At 36.9% G+C, this 22,165-nt stretch overlaps 1 protein-coding gene across 1 annotated transcript in view; it reads right to left on the bottom strand.

Annotated features, from left to right (window-relative positions):
- LRMDA (leucine rich melanocyte differentiation associated) overlaps positions 1 to 22,165 on the bottom strand; it is a 645,209-nt gene that overhangs the window by 108,675 nt on the left and 514,369 nt on the right. The window lies entirely within an intron of this gene.

Raw genomic sequence — 22,165 nt, 5'->3', positions numbered from 1 at the left:
AATGGAACATAAACTCCTTGAGGGCAAGGATGTTGGTTTTTGGGGGAGCATTGTATCTACAGCACCTAGTGTGATTCCCATTACATCATAGGTATTTCCATTACTCCTTTCTGAACTAATGAATGACCCCATAAAGATTAGAAACCTAACAATGAAATTGAAAAGTAAAGTTATTATTCCCAAAGATAGAATGGTCAAGGAAATATGGAAACCTAAAACTATGGAAGCGATAAAGACAAAAATGAAGAGTCTCGAAGACAAATCAAGAATATTGATTTGGGCTTTCCCCCAAATGGAGAAAAATAAGAAACTGATATGATTATATTTCAAAAAGTCATAGGAGAAATTTCCTCAAAACTTTGAATATAAAGTACAAGTTGCAAACATAGAAGCTTTATAGAAACCAAGGAGAGAAAAAAAAAATCAACTTATTCAAACAAAATTTTGTGAAGGTTTAAGAATACTATTATTTAAAAAAAAAAAGTTGATCCCACAAGGAAGAAAAGAGCCAGAAAGAAAAACATCACATGTAAAAAATACAACCTTTCAAATTTCATATTTCCTTATAAAAATAAGAAATGACAACAAAAATTAGAATATGACAAAGTTTATCAACTTAATTTTTGGCATTAAGGTCTTAATGGCAAAGTTAGTTCACTAAAGTTTTTAAAACAGTCTTTCCCCCCCTCCCCTTAAAACTGTCTTCTTTTTAAAAGGCAAAGAAATAGGGCAGCTAGGTGGTTCAGTGGATAGAGTGCCAGACCTGGAGTCAGGAGGAGGTAGGTTCAAATCTGGCCTCAGACACTTTCTCCCTGGGCAAATCACTTAATCCAATTTGCCTAGCCCTAGCCCTAGCCCTTCTGTTTTAGAATTTCTACTATGGCAGTAAGTAAGAATTTTAAAAATAAACAAACAAACAAACAAACAAACAAATAAATGAATGAATGAATGGATAAATAAATAAACAAATAAACAAACAAACAAACAAACAAATAAATGAATGAATAAATAAATAAATGAATGAATGAATAAATAAATAAATAAGGCAAAGAAGGACAATGAGAACTCAAGATGATTTAGACTAATTCATACAATCACAGGGATTCAAAAACTAGCAGGCATGAAAGACCATCCTGGTCAATTCATAACTGAGTTAGAATCATCTTGACAATATACCCAGAAAGTCATCCATTTATCCAGACTTTGATTGAAAAACTCTAGAGAAGACAAATCTATTGCCTCCAGACTTTCAATTACCACAAATGTCATTACACCAAGCAAAATTCTTTCACAACTTCCCCCCCCCCCCCCCCCCCCCCCCGCTAGTTGTTTTGTTCTTTAGGGCCAAAGAAAAGATGTCTTTCTTGATCACCCTTAATACTCATGCCTTACTTCTACTGATTATCTCTAATTTCTCCTTTATTTTTCTCACTTGCTCAAAGTTATTTTCATGTTATATGTGAGCTCCTGGAGAGTATAGACTATCTATTGCCTTGACTTGGACCCCCAAACCCTAAGCACCATCCCTGGTACCTAGCATGTGCTTAATGAATGTTGTATGACTGAATAATCTGATCTCTCTTCCAAGTATGTGGTACTCTTCCAAAGACTCATCACAGCTACCCTGTTCCCCTTTCTCTAGTCTTCACTCAGCAAAACATCCCCAATTCCTTTAACTGATATTCTTTTTTATTTTTGAACCTTCAGTCTTAGAATTAATACAAAGGGTTGTTTCCAATGCAGAAGAGTGGTAAAGGTTAGTTAATTGGCATTAAGTGACTTATCCATGGTCACACAGCCAGAAGTGTTTGAGGCCATATTTGAACCCAGTCCTCCCAACTCCAAGCCTGGAACTCTATATACTGAGTCTCCATGCTGCCTCTCAATTGATTTTTCAAATGGCATGATTCTGAAGCCCTTTACCACCTAATCATTCTCTCTGGAACTCAGTAGAAAAAAAAAACAGGAAATATTAAAATGCTCAAATATATACAGTGCATTCACAAAACAAATTATATTATACATCACAAGTTATAGAGAAAATCAGACAGTCCAAATTTTTAAACATTGTTGTGAATCATAATAAACTAAAATGTTAATTAACAACAAAAATATGTTTAAATTTTATAGTCCTAGACAGAACCTAAAAATAACTTATTAAATAATGCTAGCATTAAAAAGCAAAAGAAACAAAAATATTATATTAGTAATAGCCAAAATATAAATGCAACATACAAAACTATAGGATCAAAGATATAGTACTAGAGAACACCTTCCTGTTCAATGCTATCTTGTTCAATACCCTCATTTTACAGATAAGGAACTGAGAAACTTACCAATGGTCACCTGGGTAGTGAATGACAAAGTTGAAATTTGGGTTCAACTCTTCATACTCTAAATCTAGCTCTCTACTCAGTGGCAAATTTATACCATTTCTTCTCCCTCTTGTGTGAATGAGAGAAAAAATAGAAAATTAATGAGTTGTTTACAGTTAAATAAATTTTAAAAGGAAGAAATCAACAAGCCAAAAACCCACACAAAGAAGAAATTGGTACAATATTTTTGGAAAACAATATGACAATTTCAAAGCTGTTCATACCCTTTGAAGCAATGATTCTACTACCAGAAATATGGCCTAAGGATGTTGCAGGGAGGAAGAAATAGGTCATGTGGATAAAAATAATCAGGGTAACTTTAATCATAGGAACAAAACAAATATTCATCGATTAGAGAACAGCTGAGTATATTGCTATCCATGAGTGCAATGGAATATTATTGTTTCACAAGACATAAAGATATGAAGAAATATGGAAAATTATGTGAAGTAATGTATTTTTGAGGGGAGGAAATGTTGCTAACACAGTATGGTGCTGTGTTAGATGCTGTGAAAAATAATGAATTATGTAAACTCCTTGCAGATGTGGTCTCTGACCTAAAGGAACAGTATGTAAAGATCAGGCAAGTGACCAAGTAAAAATAGAATTCCCATCAAATGTTGGGAAGGAAGGTCTTCACATTTTTATGAATATGTGGGCATCCATAATACATATTATTTATTATCTGAAACAGTGATAATTAACAATTCAAATTTTAGATAGCATTCAGATAAAGGGAATGAAAATGATTACATAAAAAAGTTTTGGGATTATGCTTGGATTGCAGCCTAGAAAAGTTTTAAGCTCAGGCAGTAAGGTAGAGGAAGAACTCTTGCTGAATGAGAAGAATTCCAAGTTAAGTTAGATAGAGGCTGTGGAAGCTGTAGGTTTTCTTCTCATCAAACCTGAAGGCTTCTATAATGTCTAAAAGGTGGGGAGGGGATCTCATGCTATTTGAATAATAGTAAAGAGATGGACAGATGGCGGTCAGAGGTGTAAGGAAGTGTGAAAACATTTTGCTGCAGGTTCTATAGTAGAGAAAGCCAGAATTGGAAATGGAGTCCAGTTATCCTATCATTCAGTCCTTAAATCCAATCACCATTAAAATGTGACTTGAACTTTAGATCCATGTTTTTGTTGATCTGCATCTGATCCTATGTGACTCTTGTCCAAGTCAATATCCTATGAGTAATGACTAATAAAAATCCATCTTTAAGTCAGAGATTAAAAAAGTGTTTAGCAAATCTTTCCCAACCCCTCTTAATTTTTATGCCAAGCCTTTTAAAATTATTTCTTATTTATCTTGTATATAATTTATTTATACACATTTGTTGACTTATTATCTCTCCCACTAGACTGTGAGTTCCTTGAAGACAGGGATTGTCCTTTGTCTCTTTTTATATCCCCAGAGCTTAGCACAGTGCCTGGAATAGAGTAAGTATTATTCCTCTTGGAAACAGGTACAGTAGAGAGAAAAAAAGGATGAGAGAGGTATTCTTCAATGAAAATTGCATTGTGATTGGGAGTGTGCATAGGCTTCTTAGTAAATAAAGAGCTACATTGAAGGAAAGAATCTAAAGTCTAAAGGGAAGGTAGAATTCATGCACATTTTAGTGTCAAAGGTTTCAGGGCTGATTTGATTATGAGATCAGTCAAATAACAGCCCATTGTCAGTGTCTGCTAATGCAGATTTTTTTATTTGATAAATCGTCATTGTCACATATGGTAAAAAAAATAAAAAGTAAGGCATTGAAGGACATATGCACTACACAGGAATAAATATACTTGGAATATTGATGACTTTGAAGACTCCAAATAGGATGACAGATAAAAACTATTCTGTCTCCTCCTTTAAACAGGTTGGTGCAAGGAGATATTAGTAACATATATATAAATATATATCAAGGTTTATATTGTATAGCTACATATAGTTGTAGTCAAATGGGGAAAAATCCATTCAATATCCAAACTCATTTAATAATGCATTTGTGCATGTTAGATTATATAGAATAATAATAGAATAAAATAAAAGAATGCAATGATAGAATAACAACCACAGTCACTGAAATGTGCAACATACCTCAAGGTCTGAGATGTGTCAGATTTTATTTCAAATTTCTTTGCTACAACCTTGTAAGGCAGGTCATCCAAATCTTGTCCTCATTTTAGAGATGAGAAAAGTAAGACTTAAAGAGGTTAAGGACTTCTTTATGGTCAACCAAAAAAGTGAGAATTTAGATGAAGGTTTCAAGCCCAGGTCTTTCCATATTCTAACATTTTTTTTCTCCTGTACCAAACTACCACTTAAAGGAGGAAACCTAACCCATTTAGGTGCCATCTATTACAACCTCATAATACTAAACTAGCATTTATTAAGTGCCTGCTGTGTTGCTAAGCACCATGACAAATGCTAGAGATACCAAGAAAAACAAAATAAAACCAAAAAAGTCCCTGTTCTCAAGGAACTCACAGTATGATGGAGGGTAACAAACAAGATATTGGCAAGTTAAATTGGGAGGAGTTGGGGGGGGGGGATGCATAAGACTGAGGAGAAATAGAAGACTTCTTGAAGAACTTTGGACTTGAGCTGAGGCTTAAAGGAAACCAGAGATTCAGAGATTCAGAGATAAAAGGGGCTTTAGAGGTCATCTAGTCTAATCCTGCCATTTTACACATTAGGGAAATTGAGGATGTAAAAGACAAAATGTCTTACCCAAAGAGTAAGCAATAGAACCAGCATTCAAGATCAGGTTCACAGACTCTAAAAGCAGTTTTTCCCCCCTCCATTTTATCATGCTATTTGGAAAAAGTCAAGAGATGTCACCAGGTCCCACATTGATCTAATAGTAATTCACTTGAAATTAGAAAGCTCAGAGACTTCTAATTTTATTATTTTAACTTTAAATTTTAAATATTGTCTTTATAACATAAAGAAGAAAACTAACTCCACTTTGTGTCTTATTACATGGTAATTCTCTCTTTTCTATTTTCACACACTGTTGAGTTATTTTTTCCTCCAGTCAGTTTATGACCAGATCATAGTTTCCATCACTAAATAATACTATTTGAGAAGGTATTACTTATTCCTAAAACCTCTCTTATCAGTCTAGTTGACTGACATTGATATCTCCACTCTGAATTACTATGCTACTGGTTTTCTCCTATTTTATTTAGAACCTTTAGCTTATAAGCATGTTGTACTGTCATTTAATTGTCCTTAGTATATGACCTTTCTCTCTTTTTAGAGTGGGAGTTTCTTGAGCACCTTTCTATTTATTTATAATATTTTGCATTCCCCTGTACTGAGTACAATATTGTTTTAAGCCTTAAATATGCATTCCCCTAGATTAAGTACTGAAGTCATAGGAGTACCACAATCATTATCCATGGAAATAGTACTGCACTGACTTCCTTAGTTTAAAATGTTGCAAAATAGCTTATTGTTTATTTTTAGGCTAATATTTTTAGGAATTATTATATAGTCTTAATATTCATGAAATAGCATTAACAGAAATTGGCAATTAACCAATTAATGAGTGCATATCTATAACTCAGCTATATTTATACACTAATCATATATTTAACTACTACCAGTCACTTGAGAAAGTCATTAGTGAATGCCCATGTGCCTAAATTTCCATAGGCATATAGCTATAGGTATATTCTCATAGATAATAATGAGAGACATCTTTAGCATGGTGGATAGAAAGTAGGCCTTGGAACTATAAAGGCTCACATCTGACAGACTCATTGGATAACCTAGAGGCCACTGTGGGTAAACTCTCAGATCCCCAAACAACAAAGACAGGACTTCTTAACTTAGAATCTCCAGACACCTTGTTGGTGGATAGATTTAAAAGGGGTTTATGAACACAGATAGATGGGGTCTAAATTATATATTTATTTGTACCAACTGATATTTTGTGTTTCTTCTAATCATAAATGTGCACAAAACACATTATGCTAAGAAAGGTTCCATAGACTTTACAAGATTGACAAAAGAATTCATAACTTAAAATATTAAAATGCTTCCTTGATTGTGAAAGGAAGGAAGGAAGGAAGAAGGGAGGGAGGGAGGAAGGAAGGAAGGAAGGAAGGAAGGAAGGAAGGAAGGAAGGAAGGAAGGAAGGAAGGGAGGGAGGGAGGGAGGGAGGGAGGGAGGGAGGGAGGGAGGAAGGAAGGAAGGAAGGAAGGAAGGAAGGAAGGAAGGAAGGAAGGAAGGAAGGAAGGAAGGAAGGAAGGAAGGAAGGAAGGAAGGAAGGAAGGAAGGAAGGAAGGAAGGAAGGAAGGAAGGAAGGAAGGAAGGAAGGAAGGAAGGAAGGAAGGAAGGAAGGAAGGAAGGAAGGAAGGAAGGATTTCTTATATATGATGATTAGGGCAATGAGTTTGAGTCTAAACACTTCCAATCTAACTAACTAGGGGGAAATCTCTTAACCTCATTGTCACAGTTTCTTCATATGTAAAATGGAGGCAAAAATAGATATCTAGGAAGCTAAATAAAGCATATATTAAGTATTTACTATACATCAGTCATTATACCAAGAACCAGGGATAGAAATGTTGTTCAATCATTTCAATTATGTCTGACTCTTCATGACTCCAATTGGAGATTCCCTGCAAAGATGCTGGAGTAGGTTGTCATTTCTTTCTCCATTTCATTTTACAGATTAGGATTCAGGTAGCAGGTGATTCAGCTAGTAAATGTAAGAGGCCAGATTTGAAATTGGGTAGATGAGTCTTCTTGACTCCAGACCTGGTACTCTGTGCTCTTAAACAGACCTGGCCCTTAGGGAGCTTATAGTAAAATACTTCTAATTATCCACCTCACAGAGTTATGGTCAGAAAAGCATTTTGTAAATATTAAATAAATATACAAATGTAAGCTAGTTAATTATAAGCATTTATCACATTAAAACAATAATCTTAGGAATTTGGTCATTTTTTTCCCAACATGGATCTTAGTCAGTGAAAACTCTTTAGTCTTAACCCAGAAAATAAGCTCAGTCAACAGCTGCTCTATACAGTTGTTTTTAAGACAATTTGAAGCAGAACAATTCCTTTTTTTCCCGCCAAATTTTCTCCAACTACTTCCACCATTGAGTGGCAGTTGGCATGGCTAATCCTTTGTTTATATCATCCCAGAAGTGGCCAGAGAGGTCAGGAAATCCCCAGAGTTTATGGCTTACCAGTATGAAATAATGAACATTCCTATAATTTATATTTATCATAAACTCATTAGCCTGCGGGCTGGAAGATCCTAATATTGAGAGCTTTCAAAGAATCGTAATAATTTAGATGGGAATTTAATAACATTAAGGATTCTACTTTTTGTCCCTTTTGGAAATTTACGAGACTCTCTCCTTTCCCAGGATTAAGCCAGGCCACTTACCTGCTTTCTTTTCATCATCACCTGCACACTACTTGGTGTTTTCGGAATTGCTGAGATTCCCAAAGGCACAGATTAATTATTGGGAATGAACAGCTATGCATCTCATGCCTGGTAACCAACAGCTCAGGCAAACAATGATTGTGTAATTGGCTCTAATTAGTAAAATTAATAGCATAATTGGAGAACAAGCTGAGCTGGTGTATTGACACACCTTGTAGCAGATCTCTCTACATGCTCACCTGCCTAGTGAAGCCTTAGGATGCATTTAAAGGCTACCCATCTATGTCCATCTTTTTAAAAACACATTCCTAATAAAAGCAGCTTCTTTGCAGCTCTCTGAGATGCCTTTCAGAGTCTGGACTACCCATGTACTTTTATGTCAGAGTTAAAGTAAGAGATAAGTAGATAAAGTTTTCTTTGTCACGACCCAAATTTAATTTGGATACAAATGTTAATGGAGAAGGAGACTAAATATAAATTGCACTCTCATATTTACATTTTCTAAATCAAATTTGAATTCAGATACAAAGTATACATGGGTTTCATGATGACTAAACATCCTCATAGTTCACTTACTCTCAATTTTATAAATAGACTATATGTGCATATAAAGTGCATGTATCTATATGCATACCTATACTCTGCAACATATACCTATAAACTCTCAGAGGATTGATGAATTTTATTTTTAAAATCTGCATGTGAAGAAGAATTCCAAACCCATCTGAGTGTACATTAACATTTACATTCTGATTCAGATTTATGAAACAGCATGAGAAATCACTTTCCTAACTCCACGGTAATAAAGAATCAAGAAACAGATATTTTTTCAATTTCTTCCCATTACATTTTATGTCCACATTTAGATGTATCTGGGAAGATCTGAAAACTGACACCAATGTGAGAGGCCCCTGGGATTCACAAATATCATTTCCATGCCACTCGGAAAACTGGGGGAAAAGAGGAAAATGTGAATAGTGATAAATTGGAACTAATCTCCTTCAGCCACAACCCAAAATGATACTCAGTCACGTAATCTCCCCATCCTCCATGCTATAACAAGAGCTTGTCTATCTCTACCTCACTGGCCGTCACAAACATCAGTGCTGTCCCAAACAATTAAAATCAGAAATTTACTTTGAGGAGTTCAGCATGCCAATAAGGAGAAAACACCAAAAGACAACCGGGGTATGCTACATTTTCATGCCTCGGTGATCCATGATTTTGTTGGCATGAATACCCTTCCTCAAATAGAGCAACCCAGTGTGCAACCCCTATACAACTTAGTTGATGATTGTAGTGGCTGAAAAATTCATCACCTGCAGCCAATCTGGTACTGAGCATTTCCTAACTGGTGTTCAAATGAGATATACAATCCATCTCTGGCCCTATATTCAAAAGCCTTTCCAAGTTGGCAGAATCTGCCATAGCTGTTGCTCCATTGGCGGAGTCTTCAACAACCCAGGGTAACCTCCATGCCATGATGAACATCAGCATTGGAGACAGAGGAGGTAATATAATCATAATATGTAAATCTAGCAGGAAAATAAATGATCTGAGACTGAAGAATTCCAAAAGACAGCTGCTCTTGTGTAGACCTAATAAGTTTTATGTTTATAAAGCCAAAACAATTAAACACTGGTATGTATAATTTTCAATTATGTTCCTAATGCTAGTTATTGATATTATTAATTATGAATTCTATTAATATCTTACTCAGATGCTTTTCTGTAGTATGGAGGTAATCCTGGTTTTATGCCAGTAGAGCAAGTACTGGCAGGTCCTTTGAAGCTTGGATATGGGACTGATGACCTACTGTGTGCCTATGATCTATAGATTAGCCTGTTGCCTAAAGTCCATCATCATCATCAGATTTGCCTCAAAAAGATGAGTTGTTGGTTTTTGTTTTGCCACAGAAATTCTCTGAAAGGTTGCAATCTATCTTAATTGAGATACTACCCACACTGATGAAACCAAAGGTTCTTAGAATATTAAGTATTAAGTAGTATGCACAATTATTAACTTTGCTTTGTAAATTCAACCATGGCTAATATAAAGTACCAGTAACAAAGACTATTGTTTTTAATATTTTCATACAATCTTGGGTTTCTAAAGCTGGAAATGACCTTTGGGTCATTTTATTCAATTCCTTCATTTTATAAATAAAGAAACTGAGATCAACAAAGGTTAAAAATCCACAAGGTAGAGTGAAACCTTGGTCCAAATCCATTACTCATCCAGAGTCATGCCCACCCAAGCAAAGAAATTCCCTGAGCTAGCTTTGAAGGACTTTGGAATAAAAATCTTGCTATGATTGGTCTTCGTTTTGGGAAGAGTCCTTGGTTAAATTCAAAAAGCAAGGAAAAGATAATTATCACCACTTTACAGATGTGGAAAATATGGTCTCCAGAGTTTAAATGCCATGTGCTATAAGTTAATGGAGGATGGACGCACTTCCATCTCCTGACTGCCAATCTCATTTGTTGTTTTTTTCCCATGAAATAAGAATTTCAGGGAAAAAAAATACAAGGGCTTCAGTGGAGTCAAGCAGGATACATGAGACTCAGGAAAACTGTAGAGACCCAGATTCCAGTTCAAGTTCTGCTAGCAAATAGCTAGTTGTGATTAGATAAGCCCCTTAATTTCTTTGGGTTTTAGTTTCCTCATCTGTAAAATAAGGAAGGTAGATAAGATAATATCTATTTACTTTTGGTTCTACAATCCTATACCTCTATTATGATGAGAAGGAAGTAGAGTCATTTCTAACTGGTTCAATCCTCTGCTATGTAGGCAAACTCTGCATTAGTCCTTTAGGATTACTTTTGAACAATAAACAGCAATTTTAAGAGTGGGAATAAGGAAGCACTGAGAGCTAGAGCCTCCACAAAGGGAAAAAAATAGGAAAGAGAAGACCCCATGACTCTAGCGCAGGATCCAATTTTGCCTGAGTGTTGTCCAATCTGACAAATTGAAGGTTCAACCAGATTTATTATTGTTCTAAACTCAATCAGAATGGAGCCCGCTCTGACCTAGAGAAGGTCACTCAACTGTATTGAATATTTGTCACCATCCCATGGCCAAAGATAAAGTGAGTGAATATCCAAGACAGATTTAGAAATGTCCCTGTTTGTTCCTGGAAACTCTGATTGTCTGTGAGCTGAGCACCACCAGGTTGGCTTCCCTTCTGCTGAATGCAGCTGATTCATGTGTCTGTTTGTACAGAAGGCGTCTGTTCTCAAACTAGTCCCTGGTCACCAGACACTCAGTACCTCTATCTCCCAAGAATCAGACCTGGAAGTATATCCATTTGCTCCAAGTTCTACACAGCATTTCAACATAAAATGCCATTGAGAGTGAGAGAGAAAGCCACAAAACAGCCTCACCAGCACAAAATGCATAGTAATAATCATCATTGCCGTCTTCCTCGTTTTGACTTATCAGAGCTCCTAGCCCTTCCTCCTCTGCCATCATTCACTGCCACACAGAAATCAAGCCCTTTCCTTGACACTTTATTCTTCATTCCAATCAGCAGTTAATTTATTCTATTTAGCACTGACAGCTACAGGGAACTATATGCCATCTCAACAAGGTCTTCCCAAAGCATCTTCCTGCTCACTCCCCATTGTAACAACCATAAAGAAGGGGAAAGAACTCACATTAATAGCAGCACATGACACAGAAATTATATGTTAGCCACAATCAAAGTCTGACAACATTCATTATTATTCTATGGTGGACTAGTACCACTGAAACAGAAATATCAGTTAACCCAGTCAACCCAGCTTTGTTCAGGACAGGCAAAGGACTATCTCGATTCCTTGACTTTTTTTTGTTTCTTTCATTCAGTTTTTTGACTACTATTGTGGAAAAGCAAAGTGGAACAGTGAGAAAAGCTATGGATTTGGAGTAAGAAGATCTGGGTCAGAATCCAACCTTGATATTTACTCATTGTATCAAGGTTATGTGACTTTCATCAAGTCACTTATCATTTCTAGACCTCAGTTGTTCTCGTTGTCAAAGGAAGGGATTGGACCAGATGGCTTCAAAGGCCTAAATTTTTAATTTATAACCTTCACCCAAAAATAGATCTCATAAGGAAGTAGAAACAAAGTCCTACATCATTGGCTTTGCTTCTGGTTAACTGGCTCTGAGAGTCTGAGGCAGTTAGGAAATTCACAAGAGTAAGGAGGATGGGTATAAGAGTAGTTAGGTGGAATGGTGAAGAGAGTTCTGAACTTGTAGTCAAGAAGAGCGGAGTTTAAATCCTGCCTCAGATATTGTGTGACACTGAGTAAGTCATTTCACTTCTATTGACCTTAGTTTTTCTTATCTGTAAAAAGGGCAGTAATTATAATATTTATCTCTCAGCGTTGTTGTGAAGATCAAGTGAAATAAGATTTGTATAGGACTCTGCAAACTTTAAATCACTATAAAAGTACCAGTTATTATTAATATTATTAAAATCTCATTTGATGGAGACTTTAAATAAGCATGGATAATTGATATGACACATAAATATTGATCTTTTTAATACTTTCAATGGATACTTACCTATAGTATTCCAGGTGTTCTTCCATATTAAAAGACAACTAGGTATAGGAGAAGAAGGTATCTATGTTTGAGCTCTGAGAAGGAAGGAGGAAGTACATTGACTCCTTTATAAAATAATATCAGAACAAGAGAAGGGATCTCAGAAGCCATCAAACACACACCTGAAAGAAAATCTTCTGTAATATACATCCACCAAATAATCATCCATGCTTTGCTTTAATGTCTCTATTTAGGGGAAACTTTTTTCCCAAGTCAGCCCATTCCATTTTGGGATAACTATAATTATTGGATATTTTTTCCTTATATCAAACCTATATTTGCTTCTTTGTAACTTCCACAAATTTTGCCTAAACAGGAGATAAGATAGTCTGTCTGAAATTGGGGAGGAGAGGAAGTTCTGAGATGCAGGATGAGAAAGGAGATTGTTTGGAGCTACATTGTGCAAGACTTTAAATGCCAAGCCAGAATAAATTGCATGAGGTTAGGGGGAATATTTTCCTATCTATAAGATGACATAGGCGTAGATCAGTTCATCAATATGCAATAAATCATGTGTTGTTTCCTATAAAATTAATAATAATCACTCATATTTCTAAAATATTTGTAGCCTACAAAGCTATCTTATGGCAACAAAGCTATAAAATATGATTACAGGCACAGATCACAGGTTCACAAATGGTTCATACCATCTATCTAGTCCAACCTCTTCATTTTACAGAGCATGAAATGACTTGCCCAAGATCATAAGGTACTAAGTAGTAGAATTGGAATATACACCCAGGGTTTTTGATGCTAGATTCAATATTCTTTACATGGGGTAAATAGTTCAATCAATCAAGATAGCTTTATTATATATATACTGAGTCTCAATTAGATTAAATGAAATGTTCAAGGCTTCCCAAGAAAGAGGATGTAGAGCTGTGACTCAAATCTAGGTCTTATTACTCCAAATCTCTTGTTCTCTCCACAAGATTGTACAACAGTTAGATGATACATCAAGTTCCTCATGAAATAATCCTCTATTTTTAAACTGAGGATTACTTTAATGTAACAACTTTTCTTTTAAGGTTAATGTGACACAAGATGAGAAAGTTGCCTTATCACCCGATATAATCCAATGTTTGCTCTGGAATAATCAGACATCTTCTCTGTATCTCCTGCTGCAAGAAATAACTCTATTCATATCTCAACTCCAAGTACATCCTATGTGTACATACATGAAGAGACTTATTTGCTAGATAACCAAGAAAGGAGATTTCATAACTTCTCTCCTGGGTACATTTTCATTAGAAAGTATTCATGTTCTTTGGGTTTGGGGAGGAACCTTTGATCTTCCAATCACACAGAAAATCTCCCTAAGGACTTATTGTCTTTGCACCTTTCTGTAGAAAAATAAAGCTGAAAAAATGACTTCAAGTTTGCAATCATCTCTCCTACCAAGTGAGAATGTCTTCTTCCCATCCTCTGCTATGTAGAGACCTAAGAAATCTCCAGGAAGTAGTAGACAGATGGGAGTGGGAATACAAGAGAGATATACAAACAGAAGAACACATTTATTGTGTTCTGAGATTCCTGTCCTCCAAATTCTAGAGAGAGAAACTTGGCAAAAGCAAACAAAATGCAAATATTTTGTGAAAGTTTTCAAATATTAGGATTGAGGCACTGGTAATTTTAAAATGACTATAAATTCAAGTATCAGCCAAAAACTGTTTCTAGTTGTCTTGAGAAGCACCAGGAAGGTTAACCCCAAAATGTACCCCTATTAGAGTAAGGACAACAGTAGGTAATCCTCCTTGAAGAATTATGAGTGATAGTCTAGGACAAAATGTTTGCCAGGCTTACTGGCAGCAGGGTTATAGTTTCATTTATACCAAGCTTATTTATCAAATAAATCAAAGATAACCAAACAGTGTTTGAGAGTATGTTGCCATTGGACCCAGGCAATGTTGTGAACTGTGTGGGAGTCACTTAATAAGCCACTGATCTAGTCACTAGACTCCCTTTATGTCTTTAGCCTCATTTGAGAGGAGAAAAGTAAAATATTTGACTTAAATATGTCCTTTACTCAGAATTTTTAGATTCAATTTTTAGCCTTTTCATTCTGTCTTCTGTCTAAACATTCTGTTTCCTCCCAAAAATCCAGTGTGACTACTACACCACTCCCCTAGAGGTATGGCTGAATTCATGTGCTTTCCATAGAGTCTCATAAAAGATCATTAGCTGAATTCTCTGTGTAAAGATGCAAAGATTGTTAGGGCTAGAAGGGAGCTTGAAGGTCATCTAACTTGTGTTTTATGTACTCAGAATCTAAGAGGGAGTAATTACTTCTAAGTTCAACTTGAGCAAGCCAAAGGGAGGACTTTCACTGGACTGATTGTAGCTCCCAGGTTCATATGAGTATTTGGAATCATCAAAACTCACAGGTTTGAGATTTTGTGATTCAGGGATCTGATAGGCAACTTTGATACTTCTAAAAATAAATACTGTGGAAAAGAGAAGGAATTTTGGTTGGTCGTACAACGCATTTTTAAAGTACTAGGATTCTGGTAGAAAATTATGGTCTCCAAGGTACCAGATATTATCAATAAAGGAATGATTAATTAATTAGTCTCCCCATGTCTATTTAAAAATACAACCAGAAGTTTTCTTGACCCTTTCGGAGGTAAATTCTCTTTTTCAAATAATTCAATGATATCTCAGATTCTAATTTTTGAATTTTCTTCTCAATGTCCTAGTCCATCTTGGGAAATCATAGAATCAAATAAGTCTTAGAAGGAATACTATATGGTATTATTATTATTATTACTATATGCAAGTTAAAGCAGTCATCAAAACCAGTGTAGACATTTTAGGTTGTCACTATATTTGTGACTATCGTGGTCCAGGGACAGAGGCTAAGGATGAGGATGTAGGCCAATGACCAAGAAGGCACCATTAAAACCATTGCACCCTACCAGCAAGCAAGCCTCCTTGTTTCTAGACTCTTGTCTTCTTCCTACCACATTATTTACTTTATTTACCTCCACATTATTCCTTGAATAAGATGGAGCAAGGCTGTGAGGTTCCTAAATTCTTCTAGTTTTAACAGCTAGAAAAGATAGACTGCCTAAAATGGTGACAAAACCCACATACAACTAACTGCCTTACTGCTGGCTGCCCACTTTGATTAGAAAATGAGGAGTGTTCACTTTAAAAGCATAAGGAAAAAGAAAAGGAGCTGAGGAGATCTCGACAGTTGTTAATAAGACTCCTGACACCATTTACTCTCCTTATTTTTCACGGGCTTCAAATTAAAAGAAAATCACTCAGTGATAGAGGGGTCAGATGATAACAAGTTTATTAAGGAGGAACTATGCACTCTAATCTGGTGACTGTATTAGAGAAAAGACATCATTATTATATTACAGAGTACCTATGCACTCCTACCTACTTCTCAAATTCTATATAGCACTGAGCACAGTGCCTGGCACATTGTAGGTGCTTAAAAATAGTTGATTTATGGATTATACCAGCACTGATAATAACAGCTAGCATTCACAAAACACCTTAAGATTTGCTAAGGGGTTTACAAAAATTATCTCATCTGAGTCTCACAATAAACCTGGGAAGTAGAAATTATTATTTATCACTTTACAGATAAAGAAACGGAGGCAGACCGAAGTTAAATGACTATCTCAGCTAGTCAATGTCTAAGGCTACATTTGAATTCAGGTCTTTCTGCCTCTAGGTCTAGCACTCTATCTACTGTGCCCTCTAGAGGTAACATTATGGTAACAGCTACAATAAAAATATGAACAACAATAAATCACATTTCATTTATGTAGTGTTTGGGGGGTTGCAAATTGCTTTATTATCTCATTTTCAAATCATAGGACCTTGGACTTAGAAAGTCCTGCCTCCAACAGATATAAGTTTGTGTAACTTTGGGTAAATCACTACCTTTTAGCATCAAAGACATATTCAAAGACTGTAAATTTCATTCACATTCCAAACTTGAATCAATTAAGGGAGTTTCCAAATAGAATTCCCCACTTTGATGATATAACTCCAGATCACCTCCCTCACCTTCACCCAAAAGAAAAAAAAACAACAGCCAAAAAAACCCACAAAACTTAGATTCAAGTACACCAAAGAATAATGATTTTAATGCATTCATCATAATCAATTGATTTGATCCAGAATTGTGCAGCTTTGATTCTAAAGGAAATGCAGACTACTTCCTGTTGGGGGGCAGTTAGTTGTTCTAGGGAATTAAAAGACTCAGCCTGGAGTCAAGAAGATTTGAATTCAACTCTAAGCTTAGGTATTCACTGGCTGGGTGACTCAGGGTGAGCCACTTAACCTCCATTTGCCTCAGTTTCCTCATTTATACAATAGGATTAATAACAGCACCAACCTCCCAGGATTGTCCTGATATTCAAAAGGAGATGATTGTAAAGTCCCTAGGCTATGGTAATCTCTAAGTGTAAACTTGGTGATGATGAGGAGGAGGAGGAGAGAGATGAGGAGGAGGAAGAAGGAGGAGGAGTAGGAAGAAAGAAGAGGAGGAGGAGGAAGATGAGGAGGAGGAAGAGGAGGAGGAAGAAGAGAAGGAAGGAAGAGGAGGAGGAGGAAGATGAGGAGAAGAAATAGGAGGAGGAGGAGGAGGAAGAGAAGGAGGAGGAGGAGGAGGAAGATGAGGAGGAGGAGGAAGATGAGGAGGAGAAACAGGAGGAGGAGGAAGAGGAAGAGGAGGAGGAGGAAGAGGAAGAGGAGGAAGGAAGAGGAGGAGGAGGAGGAGGAGAAGGAGAAGGAGGAGGGTTCTATTTACTGGAGAAACAATACCAACTATCTAGGCCTCCAGGCCAAAGGAGAACACAAAGTAGCATCATGATCCCTATCTGGATCAGCCATTTCAATAAGAAATGACTTTATTCTGTTTCTCACACTGATCTTTGGAGTGGTGCTGATTACCAGATAACCAGAGCCTTGCTCTTTCCCCAAGTCAACAGCTGGGTAGCCACCAAGTGACAAACATCAATACTAATCTCTTGAGCCCATCTGTAACTGTACCCGGAGATGAGCCACACTCCCTCCTCCTGACTGTTCAGGGATTGTACTCCCAGCCCTCCTCCCAGACACCCCTAACCCTGCTTAGTAGCTGCTTCCTTGCCTGATAAGTGGTCTGTTCCATGTTTGGGGCTGCCATTGTTCTATTCATTTCAAAGTGGATACTGAAGCCTGATGCTTTAACACTTGCCCAACAATGATTGGATGTGACATGGAGACAGAAAACAGAGAAAGGGGAGGAAAACAAAGGAACGTGAGGGCTGAGGCTAACCCCAAGGCTGCCTGAGCTGCTCCATGCAGGGTCTGCCCATCAACACCAATGACTGTTAGTGGAGAGCCTGGTGTCACATTGATGGAGCACCCAGATCACTCATGTCAGAACTCCATTTGACTGGAAGAGATCAATCTTCCCTCTCAACCTAAAGAGAGGTGGAAAAATACAGTGGGCCTTCCACTTGCCCCTTCTCCAATTTAATTTGGGCTTTACACTTGTTTCTGCTTCCCACCTACCTCTGATCTCCACTGGTTTCCCCTCTCCCTCACATCTTGGTTTTTTCTTCTTTTTTCCTCTAAGCACAACAGAAAAAAAAATGTTTATTTTTTTTTATTTCTTTGTTTTTCTTGCACTTCTGGGGAAATTACCTTTTCCTGAGGTTATTGATAACCCACAGCCTAGCACAACACTGTGTTTAAAGTGTGTACTCTTTAAAAACCCTGCATTCAGGGACATTTGGTTGGCTCCGTGGATTGAGAGCCGAGAATAGAGGTAGGAGGTTCTGGGTTCAAATGTGGTCTCAGATATTTACTAGCTGTGAGACTCAGGCAAGTCACATAATCCCCATTGCCTACCTCTTACTGCTCTTCTGCCTTAGAACCAATACACAGTATTGATTCTAGGAAAGAAGGTGAGGACTTTTTTAGTCTTGCATTCAAAATGAGAAAACCTAGGTATGAATCTGGGCTCTGGCATTTAAGTAACATCATGACTAGAGAGTATCTCTTTCAAAAGAACCTGGAGTTATACATTTGGAGCCAAAAAGAGAGCTTAGGAGCCATTTAGTCCAACCTCTTCATTTTACAGGTGAGGAAACTGAGGCCAAAAGAGGTTAAGTGATTTGCCTAATGTTTGCAAACACCAAGTGGCAAGGGTGAGATTGGAACTCAGGTACTCTGATGACAAAGCTAGTGATTTAGCCACCATCCAACACAGTACTATGGACCTGCTTGAACCTGAGCATTCTTTTTTTTTAAACCCTTCCGTTCCATCTTGGAATCAATACTGTGTATTGGTTCCAGGGCAGAAGAGCGGTTAGGATTAGGCAATAGGGAACAAGTGACTTGCCCACGGTCACACAGGTGGGAAGTGTCTAAGGCCAGATTTGAACCCAGGACCTCCCATTGGCTGGCTCTCAATCCACTGAGCTACCCAGCTGCCCCCCTAAGCACTCATATTTAAAAAGTAATACTTTCAAAAGGATCCAGTGGAGAAGGAAATGGCAAATCACTCTGGTGTTCTTGTCCAACAAACCTCATGGATAGCTAGGGTCATGAAGAGTCAGACATGACTAAACAAGTGAGCAACAAAATACTTCCAATCCCTGATTCACAAGGCTGTTTTTAGAAAGGGCCACATAAATATGGGTTATTATTATTATTATTATTTTACAGGACCTATTCTCAGACCAATTAAATTAAACAAATATATGCCAAGAACTATTCTAGGCACTGGAGATACAAAGACAAAACTTAAACTTTTACTGCCCTACCAGAGCAGACAATCTAATGAGGGGAAATAACATATGTGTCCTGTGTGGAAGTGTTTACACACATAAATCTAACACTATAAAGAACTTTGGAAGACACTGAGCCTAACACCCATATTTCCAGCTGGGGAAACCAAGGGGTCCTTAGCCTTTCTGAGAATCAGTTTTTTCACCTGTAAAACAATGTAGTTGGACAAGATGGTCTTTGAGGTCTCCTCCCATTCTAGATATATAATCATTAGGCTTAATTTCCTTAGAATATCTGTCTGTCTATCTATCTATCTATCTATCTATCTCTCCATCTATCTGTCTATCTGTCTGTCTGTCTATCTATCTATCTATCTATCCATCTGTCTGTCTATCTATCCATCCATCCATCCATCCGTCTGTCCGTCTGTCTATCCATCCATCCATCCGTCTGTCCGTCTGTCTATCTATCTGTCCATCTGTCTATCTATCTATCCATCCATCCATCCATCCATCCATCCATCCATCCGTCTGTCCGTCTGTCTATCCATCCATCCATCTGTCTGTCTGTCTATCCATCCGTCCATCTGTCTATCTATCTATCTCCCAAATGCTCATTCAACCTTTACTAGAAGACAAATTTCAATGAGGAGTCACCCACTAATTTTACTTTTCAACAATTCTAATTGTTGGGCTTTTCTTTTTCTTTATATTGTCTGCATTGACTTCTTTAAAGTTTCTACCTGCTGTCATGACTTCTGAACTACATAGAACAACTCTAGTCCATCTTCTATATGACAGCCCTTCAAGTGTCTCCCCAAAGATGGTTCTCACATCCTTTTAAGTTGTCTCTTTTTCTAGGGTAAACATTCTCATTCTCTACTGACGTTTGGGAAAAAAAATGAGTTTTTAATTTTAGGGAGAAGTGAAGGATCACTGAAAGTGTTTGATAATTTCCCAAATGTAATGCATGGTCACTCCCCACCCTTTATTCATTCACCCATTATTCATTCATTTCTATGGGTAGTTTGCTATGACCTTCCAAAGTATATGAAATTGCTAAGAGATCTCTATGATCTGCCTTTCCAACTATTTTTTACAGTCTATGCCTATGGTTCTCAACATGTGGTCCATGGATCTCTGGTGGCTGTCAAGACTTTTTTAGGGGTTCCATGAGGTCAAAACTATTTTCATAATAATAATATATTTTAATTCCTAATATGATAAATATTAATACATATAACCAACATAAACAAAAGCTTTTGAGAAGGAGTCCTCAATAATTTTTAAGACTGTAAAAGAATCCTGAGACCAAAAACTTTGGGAACTGATGATCTAGACAACAGTCATTCTTTACTCAATAGAATTTTCCTCTATGGATAGTGAGGTCTCTTCTGAGTAATTATGAATCTTATTTATGAGTCCTGGTTTTCTTCCAGAGATTTATATAAGACTAGTATCATCTGCAAATCAAGAGTCCTCTCCAAATCTGAGGAATCTCTCCTCAATTTGGTGCCAGTGGTGAACATTTTCCATGACTGTGGCAAACACCTTTCAGGAACATACATCCAGAAAAATGTAAGGGTACATTCTGTCTTTGTTTCTGTTTCTGTATTCCAGCACCTGGCATGATGCCTAACATATAGATTCTCTTCTTCTCATCTGCTTTCTCCTTTTCCAACTCCTTTTCCTTCTTCTTATACCAATAATAATATCTAGCATTTATATAGTACTTTAAGATTTACAAAATGATTCATGAATATTATATTTTATCCTCATAATGATTCTTTGAAGTAAACATTGTTATTCTCCTTTTACAAATGAAGAAACTGAGGCACAGCTAGGTTTAGTGAATTCCCAGGACCTTACAAATTGTCAATGTCTGTGTTTGGGTTTGAACTCAGATCTTACCAATTCTAACTCCAGTGCTCTGTCAATTATTCCACTTAACTGCCAAGGAAGACTACAATAGAAGAAGCACCAACTCTGGAATTAAGAGGACATGGGTTTATATCCCTCTTCTGGAATTTTACATATATGCTACAATTGGCAATTAAGCACAATGGGCTTCTACATCCTCAGATGCAGATTAGGCTAGCTGTCCTCTGAAGTTGCTTCCAGCATTTAGTCTATGACTGCTATACACTTAACAGATACTCACTGAATGCACTGAATATTTACCCCATTTTACTCTTTACTTGCTATTAATCAGAGAATAAAGAACAGCCATTTCTGTTATTGCATCTATCAAAGACTCTCATAAAATTGACGAGTGCATCTTAAAGTCTCTGAGACGGCATGTTCTGAATATTACTCTATTGAATCAAATTGCATTTTTTATTAGTCTACAAAGTGTAAGCAAAGACAGATCTTGTATCTTTCTGCACCTTTCAGCCCACTGTGTGACTGTCAAGACTTTTTTAAAGATGTGACCTGGGGATCACACACTTTGATTAATATTTCCTCCACACGTTAAAACTTCTCCAAGTTGTTTTCTTTGCATCTGGTTTCTTCTTTTACAAAGTAGAAGGATCCTTCCTCAAAGTACTCACTGTGCCTCCCTGGGAGGAAACAGAGGCACACCAGCCTGTTCTCACTTCCTTACTCCTTCCTATTCTGCTTGCCCTGAAGAAATCGCTCAGCACCAGTAATGAGAGGATGCAGCTGCTAATTTTGCAACATAAATCATAAGCTTAATACTATGGCTAAAAAGTGGTACTATCAGCTTTTTCTCCTCCAAGGCTGCTAGATCTCAGTCAATTACTTAGGTGCAAAGATTTAAAGACTTCAAGAAGCCACTTCTTCACAAGAGATGCTTTTTCGATTAGGAATTTCCCCTCCCCTCCACCCAAATTGTCTTCTGGCGTCCGTGGAACTATAGCCTATTTGTGCCATTCTGAGAGGAGAAGATGGTAGGGAGGGGACCAGTAATTAACAGAGAAACATTAATGTACATCCCATTACTATTATATATGCTGGAAAAAATACAGCAAAGGGCAAGATGAAACACACACAATAAAACAGGAATAGAGAGAAATATACACCATTTCAGACATATTTTTCAAGCTGTT

The sequence above is a fragment of the Monodelphis domestica genome, chromosome 1 (genome assembly GCF_027887165.1).
Source record: "Monodelphis domestica isolate mMonDom1 chromosome 1, mMonDom1.pri, whole genome shotgun sequence".
Lineage (NCBI taxonomy): Eukaryota > Metazoa > Chordata > Mammalia > Didelphimorphia > Didelphidae > Monodelphis > Monodelphis domestica.
This window is presented reverse-complemented; position numbering and strand designations above follow the sequence as displayed.